Source organism: Hippoglossus hippoglossus, chromosome 16 (assembly GCF_009819705.1).
Source record: "Hippoglossus hippoglossus isolate fHipHip1 chromosome 16, fHipHip1.pri, whole genome shotgun sequence".
NCBI lineage: Eukaryota > Metazoa > Chordata > Actinopteri > Pleuronectiformes > Pleuronectidae > Hippoglossus > Hippoglossus hippoglossus.
Window position 1 is genome coordinate 8753785 of NC_047166.1, and position 8981 is coordinate 8762765.

Consider the following 8981-nt stretch of genomic DNA (forward strand, 5'->3'; position numbering starts at 1 on the left):
GTTCCACAGAGAGGGACACACATGTTCGACACACAGAGACACCCTGACACCCGGGATGTAGATTAGACTTGGTATGTTTATTACCCTCGGTGACACAGACGAAACCGGTGCCCAGACCTCTGTTCATTTGGCTGTCAGCGGAGACACAATAGGACAGTCACACTTTCTTTGACGCGCCACAGTGGAATGTTAATCACCACGCAGGCCCATTATCATCACATCCTCTCGTTCCCACCCTCCATTTGTCTTCCTTTACTTTAAAAACCTGACAAACCCATTGCTCGTTACTAGACAGTGCCATTGTTTCGCTGAGCGCACATGTAGACGGAGACAGAGACATCAGGCAGAGGAGATAAGAGGAACGGCAGCGGCGAGGGGTAGGCCTGCCTGACTGCTGACATAAATTGGGGATCATAAAAGGTGTTGTCGTAGAATTAATCTGCAAAGAATGAACAAAGTGAAGCACTGTGGGGAGGTGTGTGTGTGTGTGTGTGTTTATAGATGAGTAGGGGGTCGTTCTTGAATCCATAATGAAGACACAGGAGAAAGAAACATGAAACACATGACTTTCAAATGCATTCATAAAGCTTGATGAAAAGCGGACACTGATTTTTATTGGCGAGAGCATTTACACAATATGGAGCTATTGTGTATAACCTCTGTGTGTGTGTGTGTGTGTGTGTGTGTGTGAACGTGGGGGAAGTGTGTGTCTCATCTGTGACATACTCCTTTGCCTTTCGCTCTGCACTCTGCTGCTGCAGCGCCTACAGGAAGTGCCACATATATCATGAATTTTATGCATAAGGCTGAATGTCAACACTGCTGTATAATTTTTGCGGAAAAATGCTAAATGTCACCAAACACCAGCCTCTTTTTCACCCCCCCACCGATGGGTGAAGCTCGCATCACCAGAGGACGTGCCGGCAGCCAGCGGCCGCCACGGCAGCCGTCAGACCCGAACCGAAAGGCTCCAACTGTACGGTACACAGTTGTGGCAGGAGCGGCGGAGTAGGCGACAAGAGAGAATGGGGGACAAGGAGGGTAATGAAAGTGGAGTTGAAGGGAGTGAGACAAGCGGTTCTGTTTACCCTACACACACACAGATGCTTTTTTTTACCGAAGAGGGAAAAGGGAAACAATATCACACGGCCTTACCACGTGATTTAATGCCTTCACATACAGTTTTATCCATTTATTTTCCCTCAAGGAGCTTGAAGGGCTGAAAGAAATCTCTTATTCTGCTCTGTCTGACAGTAGAATACGCTGTAGATCATATTTCCTCTTCTTTCATCTCTTAACTGAAGCTATAAGATCTTATACCATATAAGATGAGGGAAAAAAACACCGTCTTTGTTGTATAAAAAAATAACTTGGTATCTTTGGAAATGTTGGAATCTTTCCTACAATTTAAAAGTTGTGAGAGTTTGAATGTTTGACTGCACCAACTGCATTAAGTATTAAAGGCTGGGTTCACACAGATGATGAAATAAACATTTTTTGGTCTTGCTTCTCGTCGCGTCTGGTTGAGAAAATAGTTTGATTTTATGGGAGCAAATTCTGTGATATGAGACTCGGATACTTTTCAAAAGCCACGTTGTGTGCACATGGTATTAACATATCGCCATCCACTGCATTCTGTGTAATCAGATAAGCAGATCGGTCAGATTTATTTCTGCTGCACTTTTTTCAGGGGAAGACTTTATAAGTACATCTGCTTTTTGTAGCTTTTGCCCAGTTTGAGTAAGCGAGGGCAGGATGTATTTGAGTTTGCTGACCTTTCAACTCGTTCTGTGGATTGTGCACAGACTGCGTTTCCACCTGACTGAGATCTGATTACCATCTCCAGATGTGGTCTGGTGCCTTCTCATAACAAAGCTTTTGTTTTTGTTGCATTAACGATGGTGTATTTCCTGATCTAGATAAGAATGATATTGTTATTGGAAAAAGTTACTCATTGAAATCTCTCAGAACGAGAATGTGACTCAGTAGAGCACAAACTTCCACCAAGGCCCGTTACACTCAATAAAGCTGCACCAAATGTCTCACACTTATCGGAATCACTTCCTTAAAAATGTCTAAAAAATGCTTCATCTTGCAATGTTGAAGAAAGTGTTAAATAATTCTTGGATCCTCCCCTTGATTTGGATCTGCACCAAAATGTAAAAGGGTTCTTCCCTGACCCATATCCTTCCTCCCTCTTTCGTGATAAAATGTCAAGTAGTTTAACAAACAAACACAAATGAGAACATTACATTCCTTAGCGGAAGAAACCAGAAGGACACTTAGCGAGTACGCACTTCCACCCCTCGCCATGTGATAGAAAGATCCACCCGTGTATCCGGATCGCCTCCTACATTCATTGGGGGTTTCCTTGGGTCATTCCCCACCCCTCTTTAAAACTTAATGGAAATCATATTAGTAGTTTTTACATAATCTATGCTAACTAATACACAACGCTGATGGAAACACAAACTCCTTGGTTGAGGCAGTTACAACCAAAACCATCCACATTGCTTGATACTTCCTAAAAGTACACGACAAGCCTTTTTTATCATTGTGGTGAAACAACCCATTTATATTTTCTAAGAAGTCTTTAATTGTCCACACCACTCTTTTATACCCATTACACCAAAATGGGGAACAAAGAAAAAAGGAACAAACACACACACACACACACCCCACAGGGGATGGAAGGACGGAGGAAAGAAAAGATAAAGAGGGAGAATAAGTTCCAGTGATGCAGATACGGCTTAAATTCTTCCTCCGAGGCAGGAGCCCACCAGCTGAGCTCCCCAAATGAAAAACTACACCCATTAATATGTATGTGGCGAGCTGGCATCAAGCATTTTCAACAACACATACACCAGCCACACACACAAACACACAAAACAGGGGACTGTGCATGTCCGCACACAAACACTTCACCAATACCAGGCAGTAAGAGTTGCATAAATAAGTTTTATGTTCTTGCATTTTGAAGCTCTAAGTTTGTGCTTATGACCTTTAAGTTTGAAAGGGTGAATAATGAGGAGCGGAGCGACTCAGCCCGAGAGGCTGCAGAGTGAAGGACGGAGATGGAGGGATGGCTGAAAGAAAGAGAGAAAGTAAGAAAGAAGAAATATGAGGGCGCTGCCATCTCATTTCTCCTCCCTCCGGCTCCCCCAGCTGTTGTTCTCCCTCTCTTTCTTTCTCTCTCTCTCTCTCTCACTTTTCATTGTCACTCATCCCTCCAATCACCCCTAAACCACTTGTGCTGCATGCCCGACCACCCCCCACCGCCCTCCCCTCCACTCCCCCACTCGCTCTCTCCCTCTCTTTCTTTCTCCATCCACACAAATGACTCAGTGAAACAGGTCAAGTGTTACAAAATTCCCCCTGCAGCTCAACCTGCCTAATACGAGGCCTGGCTCATTGCACCAAGACAAGTAATACATTGCCTCCTCGCTGAGAGGGGTTGGGGGGGCTCGAACACACCAGAGCGCCAACATCAACACACGGTGAATGTGAACTGAGGAAATGTCTAAACATTTGCATACAACCATTTTTACATGTGTCAAATAGCTACAGCCACATTTATCCAATTTGTTTTTCCAGTTAAAGATGTCTGAAACTAATTTCAACTACTTCACTAAACCGTCTTTTACATTCAAATTAGTGGGTATACGTGCTGTTTTAAGGAAACGCGAATAAACCCCCTAAAATCATTGTAAACTGAGACACTGTCTCACCAGCCAGAGAGAAAACCTGTGATTACTGTAGAATCCTTCGATCTGGGAGTGAACGCCAATTGTACCCATTCCCACTGCAGACAATAATCACATTTTAGTAGGTGTTAGTGTTTTTTTTTTTTGCAAGAGTAACAGAAAAATACTGTTGTGTTTGTCTTTTCCAAACAAACAGGAAAACATCACATCCTCATCCTGTTAAAGGAACTGAAACAATTCATTCAGTGACCGAAAAATAACCTGCAACTGTTGAGTTTCTCCAAGCAAAAAAATCTAATTCAATCACAGACTATTCAGAATTTGGAGGATTTCTAACTTCTCTATGTCTTTTTTGCAATATGAAACAGAATATTTTTGAATGCTCAATTTCTACCCAGAGAGAAAAACAAGCCATTTGAAGACACCCCTCTCAACTTTTAGGATATTTCTGATGATTTCTGACATTTTGTTTTTACAGTATGAATCACAAACAATCTGCAGATTAATCTAAGTAAGAAAATACTTATTAACTGCAATTCTATTGGGTAAACACTACAGTGTGAAAACTGGGAAGAAGCCACGTTTAACCACACACTGCCAAAGTCTCTTTGTACCTCTCCCACCTCTCCATGCTAATGAATTGCAATTGGGCGACAGAAAAGCCTGAAGCACTGGTGTAAAAGTGGCATTAAGAGGAGGACAGCAGAGTAAAGGGCCTTAAAATAGGATAAATGACCGGGGAAAAACTGAAGTCAATGCACACACTTGGCCTTTCACACACCCAGAAACACACCGTGCTCGACACTACAATATGCAAGTATGTTTGCTCTGCAGGCAGAGTGCCGGGATATAGAAATCTAACAGCTCCATATATCAGGATGGTGGGGACCTGTGGAGGATAAACGACCTGCGAGCAGTACCTGGACAGTGAGTGTAATACACAGATAAATAACCGGGAACTGGGAGCGATATGATGACACACAGACTCCCGGAGAGAAAATGTAAACCGCTGCACTCGCACACAGTGATAAACCGACCAGAAACGTACGGATGGGACCAAAGCACGCACTTGTTTGTAAGAGTTGTGTTTGTCTGAAGCTCCCGGGAATGATGGTCGTTTGGGAGGGTAATGACTTAGGAAACTGAAATGTACTGGAACATAAATTAATCAAATTCTGGGCCCTGCATGCATGCAGCCTGTGCGTGCTCTGTACTGTCTATTTTTGCACTTCACACCCTATTGTAAGCACACAACAAAGAAGTTCCAGCTATTACACACAGAGGAAAACATAATTCTGCTCTAATGTTTCCACCCCCTGCTCCTGTCGGAGGCAGGGCGGTCAAATCACAGCGCCGAGGGTGGGATGAACCAGTTATTACTGTCAAGGTGGCAAAGATCACATTCACATTTGTGAGAGCAATAAACGACTCCTGTTTATAAACACTTCACGTAGAGAGGGTCTGTGATGCCAAAAGCCAAATTTGAATAACGTTTAATTTCCTCCTCTATGATAAGACCTTTTGTCCGTTCAGGACCATTTTATCCCATCACCGCCCAGAGCTGACAGTTGAAGGGACAGGGGATGGTGCAGCGTCGCTGTGCTTCGCATGGCAATGCTGAGCTCTTTCTAAAATCTACACTCGTCCTCGTATTCGACACAGAAATGCTCTTCAGGGCTGCTTCCAATGATTCCTCCACCGAGGGGTTGAGGGACGGGCGACATTGTTAAAATCACTGAACACGCTGTAGCAGAGGAGGGGCCACAGACATACAGGAGACCCACAGCATGTGTTGTAGTCCTGGATCGCCACAGTCACCCTTCATGGGACCAAGTGGATTTGAAGCCTCGAGTTTGGGATTTTGTCGAGTGCCATCTTGTTTTTTTGAAACCAGAAGTAGCCATATTAGAAAAGACCCTGCACGCCCACCTGCTACTGCAACCTGCATCCGTTGTACAGTACTAGCTGTCAATCACATGTACAAATGCCTCAATGAGACCATATTTTATTGTATATTTTACTCTATATGGGACCATAATTTACAAAATGGTCATAATGTATTTAATAATACTTGAAACTAACTATCGAGACGATAAACTCCTTATCAAAATGTTTATTGATGTTATAAATCAACAGAAACGTAGACTCATCTTCTGGAGTCGCCCTCTGCTGGTCTTTTAAGAGAATACAGGTTTCAGGCACTACCGCATTAGCTTCTCTTTCCACACACTGGGTCTACGTGCATCTGCAGTCTATGTACATATGTAAATATACACAGGCATGAGTGTTAAGGACAGCGTCTGGCAGCTTGGAGTGGTTTAATACTGTGTGTTTCTTATAATTAAAAGGTTAAAATAATTAATCAGTGTATTTTCACCTTTATAATAGTGCCTCTGATTTCAACAGCAACAGATTGGAGATGTGTTGGAAATGAGAAAAGAGGAAGTGGAATGATTAGAGAGGATTTTACACCCTGGGACTGGTTGGACAGCGCTGCCTGTAATAATTCAAAAGACACACACATACAGGGCACACACACAAAAACGCACAAAATCGCACACGTCCTTTAACAGGTTTTACAATGCCCCAACATTTAGTCCACGGCAGACGATGAGAAGATAGGAGCCGCAGAGAAGAGGAAGGGGCAGGAGAAGTGATTACAGCGAAAAGAGATGTCTCGATAAGACGACAGAGACATTTAAGATGAATAGGGAAGCGTCTGTGGATATAAAGGAGGTGATGACACATGCACATGAGCACACACCACACACACACACTAACGCACACAATCTCATGAAGGTCTGACAGTACTCTGTGCACTAGAGGCTGTTATTTCACGTCAAACAAAGAAAGCGGAGAAGACTTGAACTCTGCAGGGGAACCGGCCAGTGCAGATAAAAATCACTGCTGATGAAGGCTCGCAGTCCGGTCTACTTCCCCACACTGTGTGTAGCAACACACTTACACTGGAAATACAGACAATACAGAAACACAGAACTGCAGGGGGATGACTAGTGTTTAGTGTTGAATATGCATTTATGCAAATTGTGTTAAATAAACTATACATTATATTCTATTAAGCATTTATAATAAAAACATACTGTATCATAATGTATCTTATGATATTATATAAGAATACAATAATAATGTAGTCGCAAAATGGTATAGTTATATTTTAATATGTGATACATGGTAGAACTATAGCAATATAATTTATTTATTGCAAACATATATATTTGGCGTTGCAGAACATTTTGAGAAGATGATGACGTCTTATCTTAATTTCTTTCTGATAATTTTGCTTAATTTATATGTGCTTTTGCCTGCATGTCTCTGTCTTAATGGTAATTAATTTCAAAACCAGAGCATAATGTCATTGATATCATGATACACAAATAAATTTAAGTGATATAAGTAGGGGTCACATTGTCATCTAACATCCAAACACCTAACGGAGGAGAGATACACTCAACACTACAAATATTAGTTATTCAACAGCAAACAGAAACTTTTTTTTTTCTGGTTAAACTCCCACACACACACACAACACAGCCTGCATTTGCAAGCATATTCCATACTGTGAGGAAGGCAAACATCTGCACAGCAGTTACATGCACAAATGAACATGAGCACAATCATCCAGCATTTACTCGACTTGGCAGTCCCCAGGAGACAATCTCAAGTCCCTCACACCAAGTATTTGCAGACCGATTTTTGTTTTCTTTATCTTCATCTCTCATTCTGTATGTTTGGATCTGAGTGTATGCAGGCGTGCGTGTGTCAGTGCGTGCATGTACTTTGTAAGAGCTGCCTGTTGAGACGGTGAATTAAACAGCAAGTGCATTTGATCTGCAATGCACTCCAGGGCAAATATACACAAAATGACACACACACACACACACACACACACACACACACCAAAATCATTTCCGTCACAGAATCTATTCTTAGGAGCAGCAACAAACCATTCTTTCCCTGATATAAATCTCTTTTATTCATATTCATATACACACACACACACACAAACACACACAGACAGACACGTGCACACTTAGCTCAAAGCTACACTCCCTGGTGGTCATACTGCATTCACATAATGTTCTTTGTTTTTCATTTTCCAGAACAGGATTTGTTCCAGGTAAGTCACCGCATGAAGACCTTTTGTAGCTTATTTAACTCTCGCACACACGCAAGCATCTTCCATCTGGTCCAGGTTGGTGTTTGTGCAGATGCGTTGAGGTCAGCGGCGTTCTGAGGATGTCAGAGCTTCTCTCCGTCTCTCTGTCACACACAGACAGACAGACGAAACGTGCACGCACACACAATGTGCGATCTGGTAGAAGCTAAATCAACACAGCTGCAACAACTCAGCGCTCATCATCCTCCTCCCTTCGCTCAGCCATCTCCACTCCATCTTTAATCAGGCTTCTCCTCCCTTCCTCTGTTCTTATTTTCGCCCTTTTGCTCTCTCCATCCTCCCAAACTCCTCCTCTCATCTTCTCCCTGTTTATTCAATCTTGCATTAGTCACTGTTAAATTTATACACCAGCTCGCTCTCTGTAGCTTCTGCCAAAACACAAGGCCTCAGATCTCAGCCCCGCACGTCCTCCTCGCTCTCCACACATCATGGACGCCCTCTGTGCCCTCCCTCCATAGCACCACCCTCATTCTATCGCTCTCTCCCTGCCCTTCTCTGCCCTCCCAGCAGTTGGCCAAGCATGTGCTACCTCGGGGAGAGACGTGCCTCATCCAACAATGCACTGCAACCACCCTGTTACCTCCAAGCCCCTGTCAGCACAGGACAGGAAGAGTAAACGCCCTGTGGCCTCCAGGGGAAACAGGAGCATCCACTTCGGTCTGTCTGCCTGCCTGCGTGTGTATTTATCAGTGTGTGTCTGTGTAGCAGAAACACATCAACACACTCAATGACCAGAAGCCAGGAGATCGGATGTTGTAGTTTACCGCAAAGGGAAGAGGAATCATAGGATTTCCAATTTCCTGTGATTATTTACAAATGTGACTTCCTTTGCACTTTGGTTTTACCTGCTTTGCTTAAGATGATAACAATATTGTCTAGGTTGCTACAAATAAGATTCAGGTAGATTTAAATCTCCCTCTTCAAAGTCACTGCATGTTTCAAGATTAAACAATGGATGAGTGGCGGTTCTCCCGAGGATTCACCAAATACAAGCTCAACAAATGTAAACAAACTTAGACGAGAACACAGATTAGAACAGATATGATCGTCCCATCATTTCCACAAAAACACCGACTGCA

General features: G+C 43.0%; 1 protein-coding gene across 2 annotated transcripts in view; it reads right to left on the bottom strand.

Moving 5' to 3' along the window:
* The window catches only part of LOC117776798 (nectin-2-like), an 82402-nt gene that overhangs the window by 21327 nt on the left and 52094 nt on the right, over window positions 1-8981 (bottom strand). The gene's annotated exons all lie outside the window — the stretch shown is intronic.